Here is a 21,341-nt window from a genome sequence, read left to right on the forward strand (position 1 = left end):
GCACCCAAGTGGGGGACCAGCTGCTTGTCCCCTCTGCCATAGCATCAGGCCCCTGAAACTAGCACTCTGTTCCTCCTGGATGGCTCTTCCAATCCCTCCCTCCTCACAGCTGGTGTGGGGTACCTCCTACCCCAGCGTGGCAATACTGGACGGGTGTGAGGAGTGCCCCCACCGCACCACTGCCATGCCAGAGACTACAAGCAGGTCACTGACGGCCAAGGTCATCTTGTTTGTGGAAAAAATAAAAACATTAAGACTCTAATACGGTAAAAACACAGCAACAGCAATGAGGAAACAGAAGCCTAATGCTTCCTCTAACACTCACTTAAAAACACCATTAAAGTCAGCTGACTCCGTCATATGACCTGGCAAAACTACCATTCATTACAACAGTTTGGGGGTAAACCCAGCCTGATTGCACACTTGCTCCTGCATTTTGTACTCTGCCCTCTTAAACCTCATCTCCGAGTAGAAAGCAGTCAATTAATTGAGCTGGGGTTTCAAAACTGATGCTGGGCAGAGCCAGCCGCCCCTGCTGCCTGCCAGGTTGTTCGGGCACGCTGCAGCACCTCCAGCAACAGCGTGGGACAAGCCTGGGTGCAGCAGCAGCGCCCAGACCCAGCCTGAGCCCCCTTTCCTGCAGGGAGCATATAAATTTTTCTCCATCTGAGTCTTAACTACTGTTTGTCCGCAGACTTGTAAAATATGCTAAAGAAACGCCTAATGAGACACTGATCTGGCATCCAAATGTTCTCCCCCATCCAGCCCCCCCGGCGGGCCGTTGCCTGAGCAGCACAGGCACGGAGGCTGCCGCTTGTTTGCCAGTTCTCCACGGAAGGAAGGAAGGAAAGTGGGCGGGTGGGCGAGAGCTGGAGCCGGCACAGCATCGGCACATGGCTGGCGTGCACATGTCCGCAGCTGCTCGCTACTAAAAAATATACATGTACGTCTGTACACACACACAATGCACTCCAAGTACAAATGAAGACAGTAGGTTGCTAGGACAGCATTGCTTCCTTTGTACCAGGAGCTAAAAAAAAGTGAAGTCAGAGTCACAGCCATCGAGAGGACTGACATGCACTACACTTATGAGACCCTACAGAAACACGATGAGCCCCAGCTTTCACGTTTCCAGGTAGCCAAGCACCTGCACATCGAGTGAGTTCTCCCTTTACTCATCTAACAATAGTGCTTTGAAACTAGATTCTGCACCAAAACAGGGGAAGTCCAGGCAAAAGTTGGAAGAAAGATTGCATAATTAACCCCATTTTATTACTGGGACGGGCAGGCACTCGGAGCCTAAGCAATCTGTTCAAAGTTACTTGAGAAGTCTGCAGGGGAAGAATTAGCTGAATCAGACAACCGCAGCCCTGAGTTCAGTGACCCAAAGCCAAACCTCCTGCCCTCCAACCGAATACTTAACTCTCGCCGAGAGCGCCCCAGTAGTTCGACAAGAGACAAGCACAGGTCTGGAAATGGGCTGTTGTTACCTGGCCTCCTGCTGTTGCTGCTGGGAGGAATCATGCATGTGGCCAGCTTTGCGTTCTCTGAACGCATCTTGTTGCGGCATGGGGCTTTGCAGTATTTTTAATAAAAAACGTATTTTTGAAAGTACTTTAACTATTTTAGAAACCTGAAATAGGTTCCAGACTGCAAATATTTACACACGTTCTTAACTTTATGTGCAAGGAGTTCAACTAAGTTCAAATAACCATTTTTATGTCTAACCTTAACTATGTACATAAATATTTACAGGACTGTGACTTTGATTTTCCTTCCTTGCGCTCACTGCATCACCTGGTTCTCGAGTGGCTGGGGTCAAAGAAGGGAGCTGCTTTCTCAGTTTCATGCATTAGCCCTATCCTGCATTGCCTGGCTTGCAAACAGAGGAGGAGCAACATGGAAATCCAAAACCCACAACCCCAAGCTGCTTTCAAGTGGTTAGTATTCTGCAAACACATCATCGAAGAGCTAGACTAGAGCTTGAATACCTGTACGCATTCTGAAATCTCACACAGCTGAATTTGAGCAGTCTACCTAGATGCTGTAAACCATTTTTTGTTTTTGTTTTTTTTTAAATCTTTTTCCTACAAAAAGCTTAAGTAGGAGTTTGCAAAGAGGCAGCTCATGCACCCTTTGTGGAGATTTCCATGGCACTGCACATGGATAAATCCTTGACCTATACAGATAGCGACAGTTTCAGGCTTAAAAAAAATAAAACTCTGGTAGACTAATCGAAGTGTTATTCACGATGATTATTTTATTCACAATGATTAAAAACTGGAAAGATACAAAAGGGGTTTTGGGATCATGAGCAGCAGCACTGCTTCCTGGATCCTCATAGCAAAGCAGGGCTAAACCTGGTCTTCATCGCCCCCAAAGACCTCTGCAATACTGAGCACCAAAATCAAGGCATGCTCATCAACTTGCCAGTATTAGAAAGCAGGCTTGGTCCATTTAAACATTGTACTTCCTAGCCTCTTCCTTCTTCAGCAACAGTTGTAAGAAATGTTTTTAAATAGCAAGTTAACAATGTTGACCTGAAAGTTACTTTTATAGGTTTGTTTATGCATTTGATAGCAAGGGTGCTTAGCTACTTTAACTATTTCCTCCCATAGACCAGCTCATCTGCCAGTTTCCTCTGTTTGTGTACAGCCTTTGATAGTGAAATAGGACAGAAAAAACGCTCTTGAGTGTTCGCATTCTGGCTTTAAAACCACAAAGCCTGGCAGAGTGATTCACTAACTGTCATAATCCCCCAAACAATTTTCTCTTAAAAAGAAAACTCGGTATTTATTTTGTGCTTCAATATAAATAAAGTCTGCTGTAAGTTTTTATTAACTTGTAATACACCGAAGTCTCACCATTAATTTCTGAAATCCGCAGAGCTCCTATAGCCATCAGAAAACAGCATCCCGTCAAACCCCAGCCCAGGAGTCCCTAACACTCATTAATGGATGCACACAATCTCTTACTCTGGGTAAGACAAAAGAAGGAAAATCAAGTGTCTGTACACAAACCGGCTTTAATAATATGCTATGAGAGCTGAATGGAATAATGACAAAGATGTAAAACAACACAATTTCAGCAAAATATCCTCAGATACAGTCACAAAATATCACCATGAATATTTATGGCAGAAGCTCATGCTATGTTACCCTCAATCTACTAACACATAGCATGATTTCAGTATGGTGATTTGTTCAGAATATAAGTACCCATCAGGAAAGCAAAAAGCAAGACCTCTGCAAAAAACTAAAAAAATAAAAAAAAATGAATCCATGCCCTTAGTTTTCAGAAAAGCCCCACAAATAAACAAACTCTACAGACTTCAAAGCATTTGGAGTTTTTTGGATAGCTCACTTCATATTTGTGGAAAATGACAGATTTTCAGAAATAGCACGCATTGCGCTTTATGAGACAGAGACCTGTTTTAAGCATTTTCAAGACTCAACCACTGTATAGAAAAAAAAAAGTATTTCTGAAGAATTCTCCTTTTTTTCCCCAATCAAAACAAAATTTTGATATACAAATAAAAGCAAGACAAAAATATTCACAAATAGAGCTTAAGTAAATTTATTTTTTTTTTTGCTGAGAATTAGAATTATTTTGACTTTAAAAATTTTCAAAGTTATATTTTTAAAATTATTTTATAAATCAGAGTTGGCAGTACTGAATGTCTGCATAGAAAGCTACCAGTTGTACTCTTTTGTACTGATTTTCTTCACCAAGCTCTTTACGCCGTGCTGTACCTCAAACAGCAACCCACAGAGTCTGCCCACCGCGTCAGGACAGGGTGCAGAGCCAGGTCACCTGCACACATGCGTGCCTGCTAACTTCAGGCTTTATCGGCGCATCAGAACACTTCGCCGAGATTGCTTCAAGTGTCCCTGGTTACTTACATACAAACAGTGGCCACCTTAAGGTTCTCACTTGCTTTTATTCATTTTACTTGGGCAAGTTTCCTCTGGAAGCTGATAAAGACAGCTGTTACATACATTTCCACTGCACAAGTCTGTGTCCCCTCCTTCCTATGACACCTGACGAGTGAGAAGCCCCTCCACTGACACACCAAACACACACCGAGTAATCAAGGGGGATGTGTAGCCCTCCAGGGCTGTGAGGCACCCCGCAGATGACACACAAACACCTACAACCAGAGCGATGCACTCTGCAATTACCCAAGCAATGGGGCCACTTGTGAGCTGGCCTGAGAGCCAAAACCCCACGCCAAGCTACAGAACAACACTGCGAGCAGGGAGCATAAAATACGGCACGCCGTGTTCCTTCGGGAACTTACGGAATAATAATTTAAAGCCACCACTGGCAGCTAGTCAAGACAGGCGGTTTAACAGCCAGGGTTATCTGTATCGCTGCGGTGCCCGGGAGCCCCGGTCCCTGCAGGTCGCAGGAACGGCACCGCTCCTGCACGTCCTGAGGCCGCGTCCCGGCCGTAAGGCAGGAGCAGGTGGCCAGGGGCTGCTGCCAGCGGGCCTCTGCCCTGAGAGGAGTGGGTCCCAGCGGGAATGCTTCAGCTCTGCATGGGGGAGCCTGGCTCAGACCTCACTGAGCGCTTTCTGACAACATATTGTGGTTTTATCCGCCACGGACGGCTGTGCTGGAGGCATCCCCGAGGCATACCAAACCTAGGAGAGGATGGGTGTCGAGGTTAGCGCTACCTCCTGCCAGCTCTGCAGTGAGCAGTTCCCATGACCTGCTCTGACAGAAAAGGAAGCCATCCATTTCAGTAAAAGTGCAGTTCATACAGACAAAAGAGGGGGAGGGGATCCCATGTTGCATAAGATCCACATTAGAGCTTCCACAGCCTGTGGCACCTGGAGGCACCCTCTGCAGACCTTTCTGCTCCTGTCCAGAGCAGGCAGCCCTGGCCCTGCCACACTCCCCAGGTGCCCCCAACCATGAGCCGAAGACACAGCTGAGGCCAAGCGTTTCCAGCATTACCTCACTTTGCTGGAGATGTCCAGCCTCCCAAGTCACCAACTCGACCTAGGAGCTGGCTGGTGCCTGGCACAGGCAGTGTCAGAAGAGCCAAGTTCTCTTCACTGACTTGGTTCATGGTTTTGAGACCCCCGGCCAGTTCCCCTGGCTGTACTCCCAGCAATTTGTCCCCATTTAGTGAGAACCTACCTGTCCCCAGCAAAAGATGCTCTAGCACTAATAGGAAAGTAAGTTTACGCAAATCACAATATCGTGGTTTTAATCACTTGACCCAATCTGTTTGTGAGCTGGGTTTCTGATGTTCAGCTAATTGTGAGGCTGGGGATCCATCTGACTTCCTGAAGCAGAAGCACCACTTCAAATGCTCCTCCCCAGCCCCGCACAGCTTTGCCACCCGTGCCGTGCTCCCACCATGACCTGCACATCCACACGGGGAAAAGGAGTGGGGAACCAAGAGGTGGGGGCCAGGAGGGAGAACTTGCACCGAAACGCAAGAAGGTTTTTTTTTCCTCCATCAGCTCAGCAGTCTGATTCATCACACACCTGCACAAACACTGATGCTCACACAGCGTACGGATAGGAGTAACGTGCAGCAGGGAACCAGAGGCTGAAGCAGCCCCAGCCAGGCCAAGCCACAGCCTGAGGATGGAAGCACTGATCGCCCGTCCTTCTCACAGAGTACAGTGCTTGTACTGGGCATTACGGTACAGCTTGCACATCATTAACAATATTGCTTACCCCTAGCCAGGAGAAACAGCTTAGGAAAACAGTTCTGCATGCTGCCCCGTGCCCAAGCCACTGCCCATCTGGGAGTGATGGCCCCTTGCTCACCTGTCACCCTCCCTTCTCTGTGCTCAGTGACCCTGCGCTGATGGCACGGCCAGCACCACCTCCAAGACACACCACTTCTCACCATCTTCCAGAGGACACAACAAGTGACACAGCCGGCACCCAGCTGGGCACTCACACACCTCCCCTTTGTGGCTCCTGTCAGAATGGGGACTGGGCAAGGGCAGGACATGGCCACACTGGGGACAACCTGTGCGAAAGTCCTGTGCTGCTGGGAACGGAGCTCAATCAGGTCCATGTCCTCCGGCTTGTTTTCTAAAACCCACCGTACCACCAGCCAGATGAATGGCACCCTTCAGCACTTCCAGCATTAAATCAAGGGAGGATGGAAGTTCAGCAAGACTTCAAGAAAAACGCACAAAGACCTGCATTTGAACACACTGCGTATGTTACAGAAATACCACAGGAACATCGAAAAATAACTTCTGGGACGGCTGTTAACTTTTGAAGAATGTTCTATAGAAGAAAAACAAGCATTTGTTCCTGGAAAAATAATTTGTTTTGGTGTGTGCAAATGCTTTTTGTTGCTTGGGGGAACTGGAAGGTGACTGCAGACCACAGGGGAAGCCTGGACAGCTGAGCTGGGGGGGTCTCGGCCCCCACCAACCTGCCTCCTGCATTCCCAGCGTGGCCCCTGGTCAGCACAGGGGCTGGGCACAGTGCAGCCAGCCGTATCAACAGCAGCTACCTCAGCTGATAATTAACCTTAATTGGGGCGGGGGGAGGGCGATGCAAAGGCTAAAAACACTCCCCCAAAAAAACAAAGCCCTTTACCCAGTCAGTGACCTGATCCCACTGACCGTGAGTCACACAGCCAGTGACCTTAACGGGAGCAAACACTGGGGCAGGAAAGCCTTTCAAAACAAGACCCGCTAATCGTGGAAGCAGCCTGGTACTGGCTGTACATACATGTGTGTGTGCTGCAAGTGGGGCCTGCAGCTTTACGTAGACCCACGATTACCATGTATGTAAATAATGATGTAAATAATGTTGTTTCAAGGACCATCTCCTGGGAACGCTTTATTTGTATGCTCTAAGTACACTGCTCAAAGCCCCGGAGGAGGGCAGATGCTGCCCAACCATAAGCACGGTGCATCAAAACCGAAATCTCCACCCCGAGCACCTGCGGACACCAGCACAGTGTCACCAGTGGGCACAGCCCCACCAGGCACACCTCACGCCAGCCCACCTGCAGCAGCAGCCACAAAGGCTCCCGCTGTGCACAAGATGCTGCATCTGGAGTGCGTGCCCAGCCCCTGGGGCTGACCCCGAGGGAGCCCCCGCCGGGCACCCAGCACCGCGCCGCCCAAGCTGCTCTCCCTGCCTCCCCAGCAGCAGCCCGCCTGCACCCCCCGCTTCCCGCATCGAGCCAAGTGACAGCGCTCGCATCCAGCGGGCGGCCTCCTGAGCCCCCGCGCTCACACGGCCGTGGACGCGTGCCAACCACAACGCCCTTCTGCAGGCTCGGTGCTCGCCGCAGGAACTTGTGACGGCCGAACCCTCCCCAAGCCTCGAGTTTACCAAGAATAACGCCCAGTAACCAAAAAAATAGAAATTAAGGTTGAATATTTACATAAAAGACTTCAGAATTTGAAAGCGTTCTGCCACGTGACGCTTTCAGCTATAATTAAAATATGGGACATGTGTTTGACACTTATTTTTTAGTGTTCAAAAACATTTCAGTTGCTAGCCCTTTGCCATCTGTTTCCTATCGTTATTCCATTAAAATACTTTTCATTTCTCTAACAGTGCAGGAGTAAGATTGTTTTCTGGGTGACTAGATCGTTATCTCCTCTATTTGAACTGCACTATTCCAGATTTTTACTTTTTTATTTTGTTTAGGAGCATACAGGCTCACTCCCAACTCCCCCTAGCACAGGCTAACAAAGCAAGCTAGCTTAAAACCAGCCAAACACAGCCCCTTCTCTGCACCTTCCAAAAAACACTTCTTCAAAGTCTCCGAGGAAACTAAATAGAACAGCTCATCGGCTGCAAAAAGGATTAGGATATTCCTCCTAGAAAGGAACAGCTCACACTGGCACACGCCCGGGACGAAAACAAAGGCCGGGTGCACGGTACGGAGATGACACCAGGCGAAACACTCCCCGTTCCCAGGGAAAAACACTCGAGCTCGACCGACTGCACCAGCACGAGCGACCGTGCAGCAGGGAAGTCGCCCACGTACAAGGAAGAGGTGGTTTCTGAGCAGTTATCGGGAGCGAGCGCAATAATTCTTACCTGGAAAGTGCTGTTTGCAGCTGCTCGCCGATTTGTCAGCGCTCTCGCTGCTCTCGCCCCATGATTTACGATGCTCTACCCAGCACTGAGCCTTCTATTACTGTCCTCATTTATTGCCTGCAGCTGTCATTCTTACCAACAATTCTACCGCTGTCTGTAGGTGAGATATCAGAGGTATTTAGCGCGCACCTAGAGATGCAATTTTAATCAAACCTCCTCACAGGCAGTATTTAAGTGTTAGCACAACTGCACCGAGTGCAGCAATTCAGGGGGACCTGACCAACCAAAATTACAACAGGCAGAACTGTTTATTCATAAACACCTCCAAAGGATGGATGTCCAACAGTCCTGGGGACATCTGCTGATTTGTGAGTGAGGACAGAAGTAGTACCCATAGATCACAAAGCCTTCTGACAGGTATTTAAATGCATAACAAATATTAATACTAATTCAGCAACCTCACTTTTTACAACCCAAATGCTAAGGAGGAGGTAAACCCAACTACACCTTTCTCACCAAGCATTTTTTCCCATCTAGCGATTTTCCCCCTTAGAGCACCCAGTTTTTTCAGGATCTCCAAAAAACCCTGCTGCATCTGCCTGTTTTGGACTAACAGCAGTGGAAGGGGGAACAGGTTTTAAACCCAACAGTTGCCCTTCAAGCTCTCAGTGCGTTTTCCAGACGTGAACAATTTGAGAATCGGAAATTTTAACCCACATGGTCCGTGCTTAATTTGGGGGAAAGCCACAAGACGTTGGACTGGTTGCCAAACAGGGGCACGGCATTGCCAGCAGCCTGCTCTGGGGAGAGCGTCCCCCAGGCTGCAGTGCAATGGGGCTCCCTCACCAAACTGCAGCCAGCACCACAGAGCACAAAACAGAAGGAAGGAGTCCCGGAGCTTCATCTAGCACTATTTTCACACACACACTGAAGCCCCAACTCCTTAAGACAACTGATAGTAACAGCATCGCTGCTTATTCAATGAGCTTCTAGCGCTTGTGACTGTGGGTAAGACTTGAAAATACGAACCTTCAACAAGCCCCAAAAGCAGGATTGTGGAACGCCAAGTTTATCACTGTTTTGAACAGTCCTACGGGCCTGGCTTGTGGTGTCTGAGTATTTTTAAGGTTGGCAATCTTAAATTTGACTGATCAGTACTCTAGGCACTAAACCCACATTTCTCTAAGTTCTTTTCTTCAACACCACCCAGGGTACACAGCTTGAAAATGACAAGGCAAAACCAACAATTGTGAATTTACAGTCAGAAGGTAGCCTGAAGGCCATCGTTGTTGTAGTCAAGCTTTATTTATAGCTTAACAGATAGTGTCAAAATAGAAGCTACAAATTAAACACGCAACTCTCTAAAAGGAAAAGTGATGATGCATTACGCTCTACCACAGTAAGGTACCGAAGAACCCCCAGTGTCTGCAGGTCAACACTTACAACGCATGCAGATGTCAACTGATCCTATCACCCCTCCACGGCCCCGTCCCTCCACCCAAGGTGACTGGGTCACATCGGGAGCAGTGCGCAGAGAACAGTCACCAGGTGGGAGCTCCCATTAAACCATTAGCTGGTGTGCAGCCGTCTGCTCCCAGGTTAACAACCCAAGCCTGCTTTTAAATAGAGCACTAATTAGAGCACATTTGAGAGTTCAGGAACATACGACCTTCAAACTCTTTTGAGGATGCATTTCATTTGTTTGAACGCACAATACACCTTTCATCTTCCTGTAACGCTTACTAGGAAAAGTAGGTCCTAATTGCTCATACATGTACGGTCTTGGTTGGGGGGCAAGGGGGAGGGAAACAAGGAAAATCTGGACTCACCTGTGATTTGATTTTGACATATTTATGCACATGCTTTTTTTTTTTTTTTTAATTTCATCTTCTGCTCCTTCGCTCTCCTTCTCCCTACGCCTAACTGGCATAGCCACACAAGGTGTACATTGGGTGGAAGTAACAAATCTCTAGAGAACACGTGCAGTCTGTGCTTCACATGAAGATGTGCTTTCTAGCTAGGACTACCTCTATATTAGCTTTTAGCACAGATAACGTGTCTAGTTCAACACAGTCACCCCCTCCTGTGTCGCAGAAGGTCCCTCCAAAGAGGGAAGGGGATCCCCGCCCCAGCACCCACCCAACGTGCCTGCAGCGCTGTCACCTCTGAGGGCCTGAGACAGAGACCTCCTGCTGCTGAGAGCATCCCCAGGACTCCTCCCTCCAGTCACCCCGTAATTGGGGAATTAAACACAAACACAGCAAAAGCTTGGAAGCTTCCGTTGATCATTATCTCTTTTTTTTTTTTTTTTTTTTTAATCCTGCACAGGATGATTTCTTTTATTGGCAACAACAGGAGAAAAAAAAACAAAGTTTTCCAAACCTCACACAGCCGAAAGGACAACTGTAATTGCTTTTATATTCCAACACAGACTCCCACCCCAGCCTCAGATGATGCCTCTACAATCTGATCACTCGTGCATATACGTACGGCTCTTCACTGACAAACAACCTGACTCCTCTACTTGTGCAACTTGCATTACTCACACGGAAGCCTTGGCAGAGGCAGGCCAACATATGTTAATTACTGGGTTGCATTATAATAGGTCTAACATCTTGTTTCCCATCCAGGGTTTTAAAATAAATGGAAACAACAGTCTCTTTGGATACAGAAGTACGTATTTTTGTATTTCAGGCTAAAAATATTCTACGTTAAACACACAAATAGATCAACTGCCAGGGAATTCCTGCCTCCTCTGTGTTCCTTTTGCAGGGTTTAATCCTTACTAAACGAAGATGTCAGACAATCTTCACAAGAGATTAGCATGTGTGCATTTTATTTCGTTACAAATTATTCCTCAGTCAGGTGCAGCGGTGACAACAGGAGCCTAAGTCCGCAGTCCTTCATTATTTCAAGAAGGAGTTTATCAGGTGAAGTTGCCTTCAGCAGAACAAAGCATAAATTTATGAACGCTGAAGGAGCATGAATAGAGCAGAGATATACTTAAAAATGTATTTTTTCTTGTGACAGGAGATATGAACTATGTTTCTTCATTGTATAATTTAGTATGCTGGGATATTGCTAGGACAAGATGTTGGCAACATTACAAGTATTTTTGATTTACATTTCTCTTTATTGAGAAAGAGGTGGTGAGGGCTGCAGCTCCAGTTTCAGACAAAGGAGGACGGAGACTCCACGCCGACACACTGCTGTTCCTTTTTGGATGACCAAACTCAAAGTATTAAATGAAAAATTTTAACACAGACGACACCACAGACTGCCAAAAAAATTAGAAATTTTGGTGGAATTTTAGGAAGAGTGGTACTCCAAAAATTGGCACGAGTACAGGACTTCCACAAGAGGATTCACGAAGGGTTCACGCACTGAGTGAATAATTTATCTATGCACTCAGGACACAAAATTTAATCAAATGAAAACACCGTCTCTTAAAATTCTTTTTATTTCATTTTCAAGTGATTTAACAAATCTAATGACAGATTGCCAGAGAACTGTGGCCAGAAGCCTCCGGAGCATTGCGCTTTGCTGTTCACCACCACGCTGCCCAGCGCCCCCGACCAGCAGCCAGCCCCTGGCCGTGCCAGCGCCCGCGCTGCTCCCCGTGTGCTGCTCCCCGTGCTCGGAGCCCAGCCGGCAGATGGTGGCCAATAAGGAAGCTATCAAGCTGTCTTAGTCACCATGGCAGACCCCGGGAGCTTCACAACAGCAAGCCTGCTGCCCTCCCCTTGGCTCAATTCAGCTCGCTAAGATGTTTACCTGCATCCATCCAGTACTCCCAGCTACAGGGCAAACAGAGGTGAGAGCTCCATTAGGTGTCCGTGTCCAGTGCCGTGCTTGTGAGGACACTGCTACAGCTACGGTAGCACTAATCCCAGGTACACACAGGTTAAAAAATAGTGCCTTAGGACAGGTACCAATCGCTGCCTGGGGCAAGCAACCATGCTCTGTTATCCTAGAGGCAACACGCCAAACTCTTCCAAACAGATGCTCCATGTATCCATCAGTTAACAAAAGGAACTTGAACAAATGAATCCCAAATTTCACATATTTCTGCATTTATTTAGAGACAAAGCAATCCTGGTATTTTGCTTAGTGATTAAAAAAACAGCCCTGAATTTAAGGTGCCCATCTGCTTGCCCCCACCAGTTCCTCAAACCCCAGCTCCGCACCCCCTGGCAGATGCCTGCTGCGCTCCCCTGCAGATCACACACCTCCCTGGTCCTTCTGTCCGCTGGCCTCTTCACAAAGAGCGATCTCCTGTCGATGAAGGTGGAATAAAAGTCCTCTCCAAGCCTGCTGTAATCCCAATAGCTCTGAAGTCCATAGCATTGCCTTTTTCAAGGCGTTTGCTCACACAGCTACCCCTTAGCCGGAGCACTGCCTGCTCTGCACCAGGGGCAGCCTCCTGCTCTCCGCCTGTGCTGCTCCATCAGGAAGCGCGCCCATCGCCTCCGTGCTCAGGCTTCATTGCCATTTCATGCACTCTACACAACGGCTTTAAAATATTTATCACGTGTCCTGTTGCTGATTCCTTCTGAAGTATAAACAAGGTCTGAATGTTCCTCCCTTTGTCTGCAACACACCTGAGCATCATCTGGTGTGCCAGCCTTGGTCCTGAAGGCAGGCACCTTACACTGTTAGGAGAAGTCAGAGTGTCGCATCTTTCACACCTAAGCTGCACCTTGGTTAAATACTGGAATTATTTGTTATTAAAAACATTTCAAAGGCTTCCCCCAGGTTTATTCCGCACTCTGTTTCCTGTAGGTTGGCAGCAGCTGTTGCCATAATTTTCCTGTCCCTTGACGAAGAACAACAAGGCCAACTGAAGCAGCGCCGTCCGTGCCACAAGCCAAGAGCAGGCGCCCAAGGGAGAGGTGTGACATTCCTCGGCCGGGCTTCAGAGCCCTCCTGGCACCCAGCGCCTGCTCCCAGCTCCATAGGGTGTTTGAGCACGGCTGAGATCCCCCCGAGGTGTCCCCGCAGCAGCAGGACACGGGCTGGGAATGGGGCACAGAGGTCAGGAGCACGCCACCACCAGCCACAGCAGTATGCAAGCCCACGCGTCTCAGCTCTCGAGATGGCTTTAACCAAGTTTTCCGAGACGCTGCTACTGACCTAAAATAACTTCTCCTTACATAATGCTGTTATGATTTTAATGCGCGAGATGTCAGAGTTTTACAGTGCCAAAAGCCAAAGCTATGCATTGAGTTGGAAAGCCAGTAGGCTCCTGCGTCTAATGGTATCACACTCCAGCTGGACTGCGATCCCAGGCTTTTTAAACCAGTGATGTAAGTTTGGGGAGGAATCTCATGCTTGAGAGGGGGACCAAAGAGATGCACATATAGTTCTTGCAATACATTTCTCAAAGAGCAACTGAGAGTGGCTTTGAGCCTCACCCTGAGAGCTGTATCAGAGCAGACCTCTGAGGCAAGAAACCTGCCAATGCGACAATGCCAAACACATTATGTCCATAGCAAACCAGCCTCATGAACACAGCACGCTGCACTTGTGTTTCCAGTCACTGAGCTGCCACCCGTGTCTGCAGGCATGCACCCATCACAGCTCGGTGCCCTGACTTGCTGTGAAACACAGACAGTGGCTGCTGGGGCACTTAATGGCTTCGCAAAGCACCCGAAGAACAGAGACCCCAGCATGCAGACAGTCAGGATCCTGAGCACATTTGCAGGATGACAGCTCACAGCCCGAAGTCTTTTTAGAACAAGCATTCCCATATTAAAAAAATAATAATAATAAAAAATAATTGTGTAATCAGATGTAAAGTGCATCAACCTGTGCTCTAAGAGGAGGAGGGAAGAAAAGCTTTCTTTGAAAAGGCTTTGGGGCAGGCATTGGGTTGCTGCAAGGGAGGCCAACGTAAGCTGTATACTAGCTCTAAACAAGTTAACTTCTGTGATCCCGCTGCCGGGAAAAGGGTTATAAGAGCATTAAACAAACACAGACTTTACAAGCAAGACACCAACAGATCAGGTAGACTGCCTGACAACCACATCATTCTTCTTTCCCCTTGCAAACCTGCAGGATAATAAACCGTCCTCTCTTTCGTATATAGAGAGATATATAAACAAACTGTTCTTCTGAGAATTCAATGTCAACAAAGTCTTTAAAAATGCTTTTTAAACCTTTTATCCTGCCTTTTTATTTTATTGGGGAGATAGAGGAAAAGCGGCCGGGGGGGGGGGGGGGGGGAAGGATGGAAAGCCAAATGGATCTTCTGTTGGCCCATCAATGTCTTAGCTTTAAAATGCAAATGTGACAGTGCTGGCTGTCAAACTACTCTGGTTTCAGTTACTTGTATTTTTGTCATGCATTTTAAGCCAAAACATGTTCTGAACAGGTTTCCTGTTTATAAGGTGTGTTTTCTTAAAATCATTTACACAGCAAAAAGCTTACAGCTACATGCAATGCAAAGGAAAAGCTAAAGCGTATGTTCAAGTGATGATACACAGGGTATGTTTCTATTTTCAGACCTTCTACAGGGGCAGCCACCTTCTGGCTGGACGAGTAGATGCTCAGGCTGGGCTTTGGGGCAGCAGGACAACCGGACACCGAGCTGCCCTCACCTCCTTGAGCACGCAATGTAGCCCGAGACACGAGCCCTTCCCCACCGCCACTCAACCCTTCCGCTTTGTTTTCTTCCCGTCACACCTCTAAAACAACCAAAGGCAGATGGCAACCTTTGAGCTGGAGGCAGCATGTTTACCAGGCGGCTGTTGGACAACGCTCCAGATCATCCCGAGCCAACAGCGCAGAGGAAGGCTCTGAGCCGCAGCAATACGCAAAAGAAGTCGTAAAAACCCTCGTGAGCTTCAGGCTATTGTTTTTAAACCTTTGCTGAGGTAGAAGCCATGATCCAACTAGTGACAGCCCACCTTCTCAGCAGCTGTGAGACCAGGCAGCACCCAGGGAAGGCCAGCCCCAGCCCCTCACCATCAGGAGCCAGCCTCCGCAGCACCCTGCTCTGCCACCCCCGTCCCACCATGCCCTTACACAGCGAGCCTGCCTTCCCTCACTTCATCTCTGCTTGGAATGGGTCTTGAGGAATAAGAGACCTGCCCTTCCAGATTTCCTGATAGAGGAGGGTGTGCATTTCAGGGCAGCCTAAAAGGCTCTGCTGTTCTCAGAGGGAAGCAGGAGTACAGCCAAGAAACAAGCAGATATTCATCAAGGGAACTGTTCCTGCTACCAAGCGGCCAGCTGAAGCCCCTACTGCTCTGCCACATATCTATGTCACTGCAGCCCCAATACATAAACCCTTCTGATTAGCTATGAGACCATCCACAAACAGAGAGACTGGTAACACTCACTGCCAGCTGCTCAGCCATTGCAGACCTACAGCCTCAAAGACATTAGAAAAGCAAAATCCAAAGACAAGACAAGCTTGCTGCCCATGTATTCCTTTTCTCTCACTCCCCAAACACATACCCAATCAGCAAAGATGGCAAATGGTATTTCCCAGCTGCAAGGAGCTGCAACTTGATCGGGGCAGAGCTTGCCCCCGTTTGTGCATTGGGCAGACCACGCTGGCAGTGCTCTCCACTTAACGCTGCGCTGACCAGACACGAGCCCGAGCCACCAGAGGCCACCAGGCACACCTCAGAGCGTCACAACCACAGCTTTGAAGACAACTGCATGAAGACAACAATCAATTCCCGTGCCGGTTTTCCACGATGCCTGTGGCTTTCACTCTCATGCTAGCTCTGACGACGCCCAGCTATTATCCATAGGTTGGAGCTGTCCCCACTTCCCAAGTCCGACCCGCAGCATTGCTGGTCTTCTCCAACACCACAAGGCTGACAGCCAGCACCGAGCAGGGCTCTGCAGGGCGAGGAGGGCAGCACGGCCAGCAGGTCAGGCAGCCAAGCATCATCGTCTGGCTGTGGTCCGCGGGCTGCAGGAGGACGCCCTCGCACAAGGATCATACCGCTTGTGTCAATCAGCTTGCCACCATCCACTGGCATATACACACAAAGTCAGGAGGGAAAAAACAAACCTAACTCCTTCCAAAGACAAACAAGGAGCAGGAGGGGCAGTCCAAACTCAGCTTTATGCAATCTGCACTACTCGGTAGCGCCGTGCACGTTCACGGCATTGGCGCGATGTCTTGTGTCCCTCCTCCCCCCGTCCACGCTGGACCAACAGCCTGCCCATGTCGCTTTGGGAATCAATTCAAAGCTGCTCTGCCGAGTCAAAACAAATGCCAGATTATCAACAAAGGGATGCACTTCCTACATGTATCCGAACAGAGTGCTACCATGAGAGCTTCTGTGCCACTACCACGACACGAATATGCTACACGAAACAGCTCAACTGATCGCATTACCTAGCGAACGGACAGGTGGGTCCGAGTGCAGGTATTTCATCAGATCCTAAGCCTTATTCAGAAGGGCATCAACCCCACTAGAAGGGCCTGCGTTTGGCTGCCCTGAGACTTGGTAGAGGAGCACAAGTTACTTTTCCTGTCCTTTGCTACAGGTCTAAGAAGTGGAGGCAACTGAAGGAAATTATGGGTGGCCTGGACCGAATGACTGCCTATCCAGGGCTTCCAAAGGGAACGGTCTTTAATGAGTGAGTCATTCCCCAAGAACTACGTTAATCTCTGTTGATACTTGCAGGAGAAATTTGATGGAAAGTGATTTTGCCTGCCTGCCTAAAAATAGCTTTCTTTCCCCCTCCCCCCAGACAGAGAATACCCACAGCAATTTGCCCTACTTAATAAAGGGTAGTGGCACGGTACCGACACCCCCAAACCTCACCCTTGCAGGCCATGCGAACTCCAGCACAACTTGGAGGATCAGAACCAAAAATAACACGAAACAAGTGTAGGACCATCCTCTGCTCTCATAATACACTACTGCCTCCAACAGTCAAGCTGTGGAGATCCATTACAACCCATTGCCTGGACATTGCTCCTGCAGCCTGCGCCACCTTTAAAAATGTCCAACATTAAGCAAGCGGCATGCTAATGATCCTGCGTAATCCAATGGAAATAAATAACGTGAAATTGCTACACAAGAAGTTTTTGCTTTCAGAAAGAGAAGCAGAAGAAAAATCAATATGACAAAGCAACGTTCCAATTCTCAAACCTTGTTTTTAAGCCAAAGACACCATTTTCAAGCAGAAATGATTTCTAATACCACTGACACAGCCTCCGCTTACCATCAGCAGGAAAGCTTACACATGCCAAATTCAGCAAAAGGAGCACACACCTCTGAGCAGCAGGCACATCAGTGCCCATCCATGGCGCTCTGTATTGCTGCACCGTATGAGGTGCTTTCTCACAAAATTATGGAAATGGATAAAGAGGACTTGTGCTCTTCATCCCACAACAGGCAGTTGACGAGAACAAGAGTAAACCAACCCTCAACTCTTCAGCAATACCCTTGTCACTTGGCTGTAATAGAGGATAGGATTTCACAAAAATTGGTCTAACTAGGAGCGAACAAATCAGCCAATTGCACAGTGCTCAAATCTCTGATCGCAGGCACGAGCTACTGGTGGGAGCCAGGTGCCCCAGGTAGGGCAGCAGCAGCCCACCAGCACCCGTGGCCACCTTTCCTCCCCTGGGGTGGGAAGGAAGCCGGGTCCCACCACCTGAAGCCTACCAGAAACACTGGGGAAGGCAAAACGAACGCCAACTTCATTTCCTCAGAGATGCATTTTTCTTCCTTTTCAAGCGAAGAAACCAGGCTCTCCAGAGCTGCTAGCACAAACACCAAGTTGCTAAAAAAACAGCCAACATTGTCTCCAACTATAGTATCAGTGATGTAACCGTCACCCGAGATGTTTGGGTTGTTGGCTGCTTGTTTGTTTTTTTTTTTTCCTCCTTTGTCTACACAGAACCTTTGGAACCTATAAAAGTGGAGGAGATTTAGGGTAAAGTGCAAACAACTCCCAAGAAAAGTTATGAATGGAAACGCGCTGCACAGAGCCCTCTCCTTTCAGCTCCCCGTAACCACTGCCATCAGTACAAATCCTAGGTTATGCCGAAACTCATCTATTATCTTCTGTGGGTTTCTTAAAATATTCTAAAAACAGAGTTCTGTACCGCACGGTGACTGCGCTTCTCAGACAGCTCCAAATACTGTGTGTATACATACATACACACACAGCAACTCGCTTCTTTCCTGAAGCAAAGTTTTCATTGATCCTTTGCCACAGCCTCAATTATTGTTTCTAATCATTATCAGCGTTTAAGGTATTGTGGGCTGTAAACAATGCAAACAATAACGGCATCTGTCCCTGTTATGAGTGCCACCGGCAGGTTAGATACCTACATCGACTGGTCCTGAGGGGGTTCTTTTTCAATTCTCCGAGCCCAAACTAAGTTTAACTTACAATTTACAGAGTAATCTTTAAATCTGCCACCTTTTGAGGTAGTATTATCTTGAGTAGATAAAATCGTGAGTCTGTCAATTAAACCCCAGGGAATTTTTCATTGTTTTAAGCTGTAATCCGAAAGTCACTTAATTCTCTAAAGCTTTTTTTTTTTTTAAATAAAAAAAAAATCAGAAATTCGGTAACATTCCTGGTCATCTTCACACTTGCGGGGAAAAAAATATACTCGTCATTTGCAAATTAGACATATGTAAAAAAAGAAAATAGAAGAAACGGAGGCATTTTCCTAAGACGTTGTAAAAGTAAAGATAGAAATAAAAAAGGTCCTTGACTCGGGGATATTTAGGGGATTTCAAGTCATGTTTTCCATAATCTCATTTAAAAAATAAGCGTCCTTTTTCTCTCTCCTCCCCCCAACTCGGCGGAAAACAGCCACCAAACGCACTCAACTAGCCTCAAAGTCACACGTGCTCCATTGCAGATCTTGCTTTCAATGTGTCTTTTGTTTGATGGCTGGTGTTTCAACATCCTCAACTTGAACAGAAAAAGGTCAGAGCAAGTCTCCTGGCATTCACAAACCTGAATCGGGCCCCGCCAAGAGAAGATTGATGCCACAGTAAATTTCCCTCTATCGAGAGAAGGAAGTGGAAGTTTGAATCGCAGACCAACTACGTTTGTTCGCCAGACCCTCGTTCTCCCAGAGACCGTCAGCGGAGCGTAATTTTGCTCGACTCCTTTGTGAAACTTTCCTGCTGCTGCTGGCAGCGCTCTCGGAGCCCTGCCACCGTGCCCCCGCTGCAGCGGCACGGCGCCTGCAGCCCGCAGAGCTGCGAGCCCGGCATCCCGGCCCCGGGCCCTTTCTTCTCCCCGTCCTGCCCTCGCCTGGCTCCCGTTTGGTCGCGCTGCCCCAGCCGAGCAGAGGCTGCCCCAGGTCGGCCGCTGCCCAAGGCCAAGGTCCACCCGGCAGCCCCGGGGGAGCTGCTGCTGCTGGGGATTCCTTAAAAGCTCTGGCACTTGAAGGCGCTTGGAGCTGCTCAAGCAGAGCTGGGAGCCAGAGCCCTGCCACAGCATTAATGGGCTTTTGCCCTTTTAAATTTTATAAGCCTGTCGCCTTTCTGATGCGCGGAGTTGTATTCAGAGCCCTAAATGGCCACTGCGCCTGTGAAAGCCAGCCCGCAGAGGTAGCACCCTAAAACCACCGCGGGTCATTCATCTCCCCCGCTCTCCCACTGTCTCTTAGGAAACCTTTGATAGAGCATTTGTTCAGCCTGCCAAGTTAAATCCTCTTCTCCCGTCTCAACGCATTGAAAAACGCACTCGCGACACCCGCTCCGCTCCGGCCTGCGGACCCCGGCCGCCAACCCCCGGCCCCCCCCGGCCCCGCCGCGCCGCCCGCAGCCCCGCTCGGAGCCTGCCCCTCGCTTTACCCCCGCCGGGTGTGGGGGGGGGGGCAAAACCCCCCGAGCCTCCCCCAAGCCCCCCCCGGCGCCGCGGGAGCCGACCCCCGGCGGGGCGCGGCGCAAAGTTTGCAGCCCCCGGCGCGGCTTCGCAGCGGCCCCGCCGCCCCCCCCCCACCCCCCCGCTGCCGGCCGCAGCCCGGCGGCCCCGCGCCGTGTTTACATTCCCGGAGCGGCTCCGCCGCCGCTCCCCTCGCTTTGTGCGGCGGCCGGGCCGGGCCGAGCAGAGCCCAGCCGAGCCGAGCCGGGCCCCCCCGGACAGATGCACCGGGGGCAGGGCAAGGCCAGCGGGGGGGGGGGGGGGGGGGGTGACCGCCGGCGGCTCCTTCCTGCCGCCCGCCGGGGAGGCCCCGCTCCCGAGCCGGCCGCCAGCAGCTCGCCCCCGGGGCTCGCCCCCCCGGCCCCGGCCCCCTTTGTTTTGCCGGCCCCCGCCGCCAACTTCGCCCCGGGCCGGGCCGGGCCCCCCAGGGGCGCTCCCCGCGCTCCCCCCCCCCCATTGTCCGCGCCCCCTGCCCGGGGGGCTGCGAGCGGCGCCCCCCAACTTACCCGGCTGGGCTCGGCACCAGGCAGCGTCCTCGCTCCCCCAGCGCTCCGCGGCTCTAGCGGGGTATTCCGCCAGGCAGATTGTTTTATTCCCCCTCTCGCCCGGCTCCCCCCGCCCCCCCACCCCGGTCCTTTTTTTCTCTCCCCTCTCTCTCTGCTCTCCTCTCTCTCCCCGTCCCCTCTCCCCCCTCTCCTCGCCCACGGCAGCGAGCGGCAGCGCGGTGCCGGCGGTGAGTAAGTGAATCAACTCGCAGGGCGCACGGCAAGTTGGAGTGTCGGGTTACACGGGCTGCTCCGTGCCGCCGGGCCACGCTCGGTGGCTGCTGGCAAAATCTGTCCCAGATTCCTATCGGAAAGGGAGCTGCCTCCTGCGGGGATGGTCCCCCCCCCGGCACACTCACACACACACACACACACACACACACACACACGCTCACGCCGCCCCAAGTTCGGGGCTGGGAGGCGAGTTAAAACATCGCCAATGTCGGGCTGACGGCGGGGAGGCGCGGCGGAGGCTGCCTGGATTGCACGCACAAGAAAAAAAAAAAAAAAAAGGAGAGAGAAAACCCTTCCACTGCGCGAACCCCAGGCAGGAGAACACCCCCCCCCCCTCCCCGCACCTCCTCCTCCTCCTCCCCCCGCCTGCCACGGGGGAAAGCCGCCCGGGAGCCCGCCCGCCGCCGAGCATGCGGTGCCTCCGCTGCGCGGTACCGATCGCTGTTTATTGGCTTCGTGGCTTGTGTTTGTGCACGGCCATGGGGACAAGCTGCCGGGCGGGCAGGGGGCAGCTGCTCCCCGGCTCCCTGACACCCCACGGGGCCCCCCCCGGGTAGGGGCGGCTCGGGAGCCCCCCGCCCGCAGCCGCCCTGCTCCCCGGTGCCCCCGGACAATCAGCGCTTTACGAGGCGCTGCTAATGAGGC

General features: G+C 50.2%; 1 protein-coding gene across 12 annotated transcripts in view; it reads right to left on the reverse strand.

Annotated features, from left to right (window-relative positions):
- ZMIZ1 (zinc finger MIZ-type containing 1) overlaps positions 1–20,943 on the reverse strand; it is a 345,842-nt gene extending 324,899 nt beyond the window's left edge. For 8 of the 12 annotated variants that reach the window (XM_072039495.1, XM_038181591.2, XM_038181582.2 and 5 more), the window contains exon 1: positions 20,424–20,939. The gene's annotated coding sequence lies outside the window, so the exon portion shown is untranslated. Of the gene's footprint in view, positions 1–20,423 lie in introns of all 12 variants that reach the window. The other 4 variants (XM_072039497.1, XM_038181594.2, XM_038181592.2 and 1 more) reach the window with 2 other exon arrangements.
- Between the last annotated feature and the right edge of the window lie 398 nt (positions 20,944–21,341).

This window comes from Anas platyrhynchos, chromosome 6 (assembly GCF_047663525.1).
Source record: "Anas platyrhynchos isolate ZD024472 breed Pekin duck chromosome 6, IASCAAS_PekinDuck_T2T, whole genome shotgun sequence".
Taxonomy (NCBI): Eukaryota; Metazoa; Chordata; class Aves; order Anseriformes; family Anatidae; genus Anas; species Anas platyrhynchos.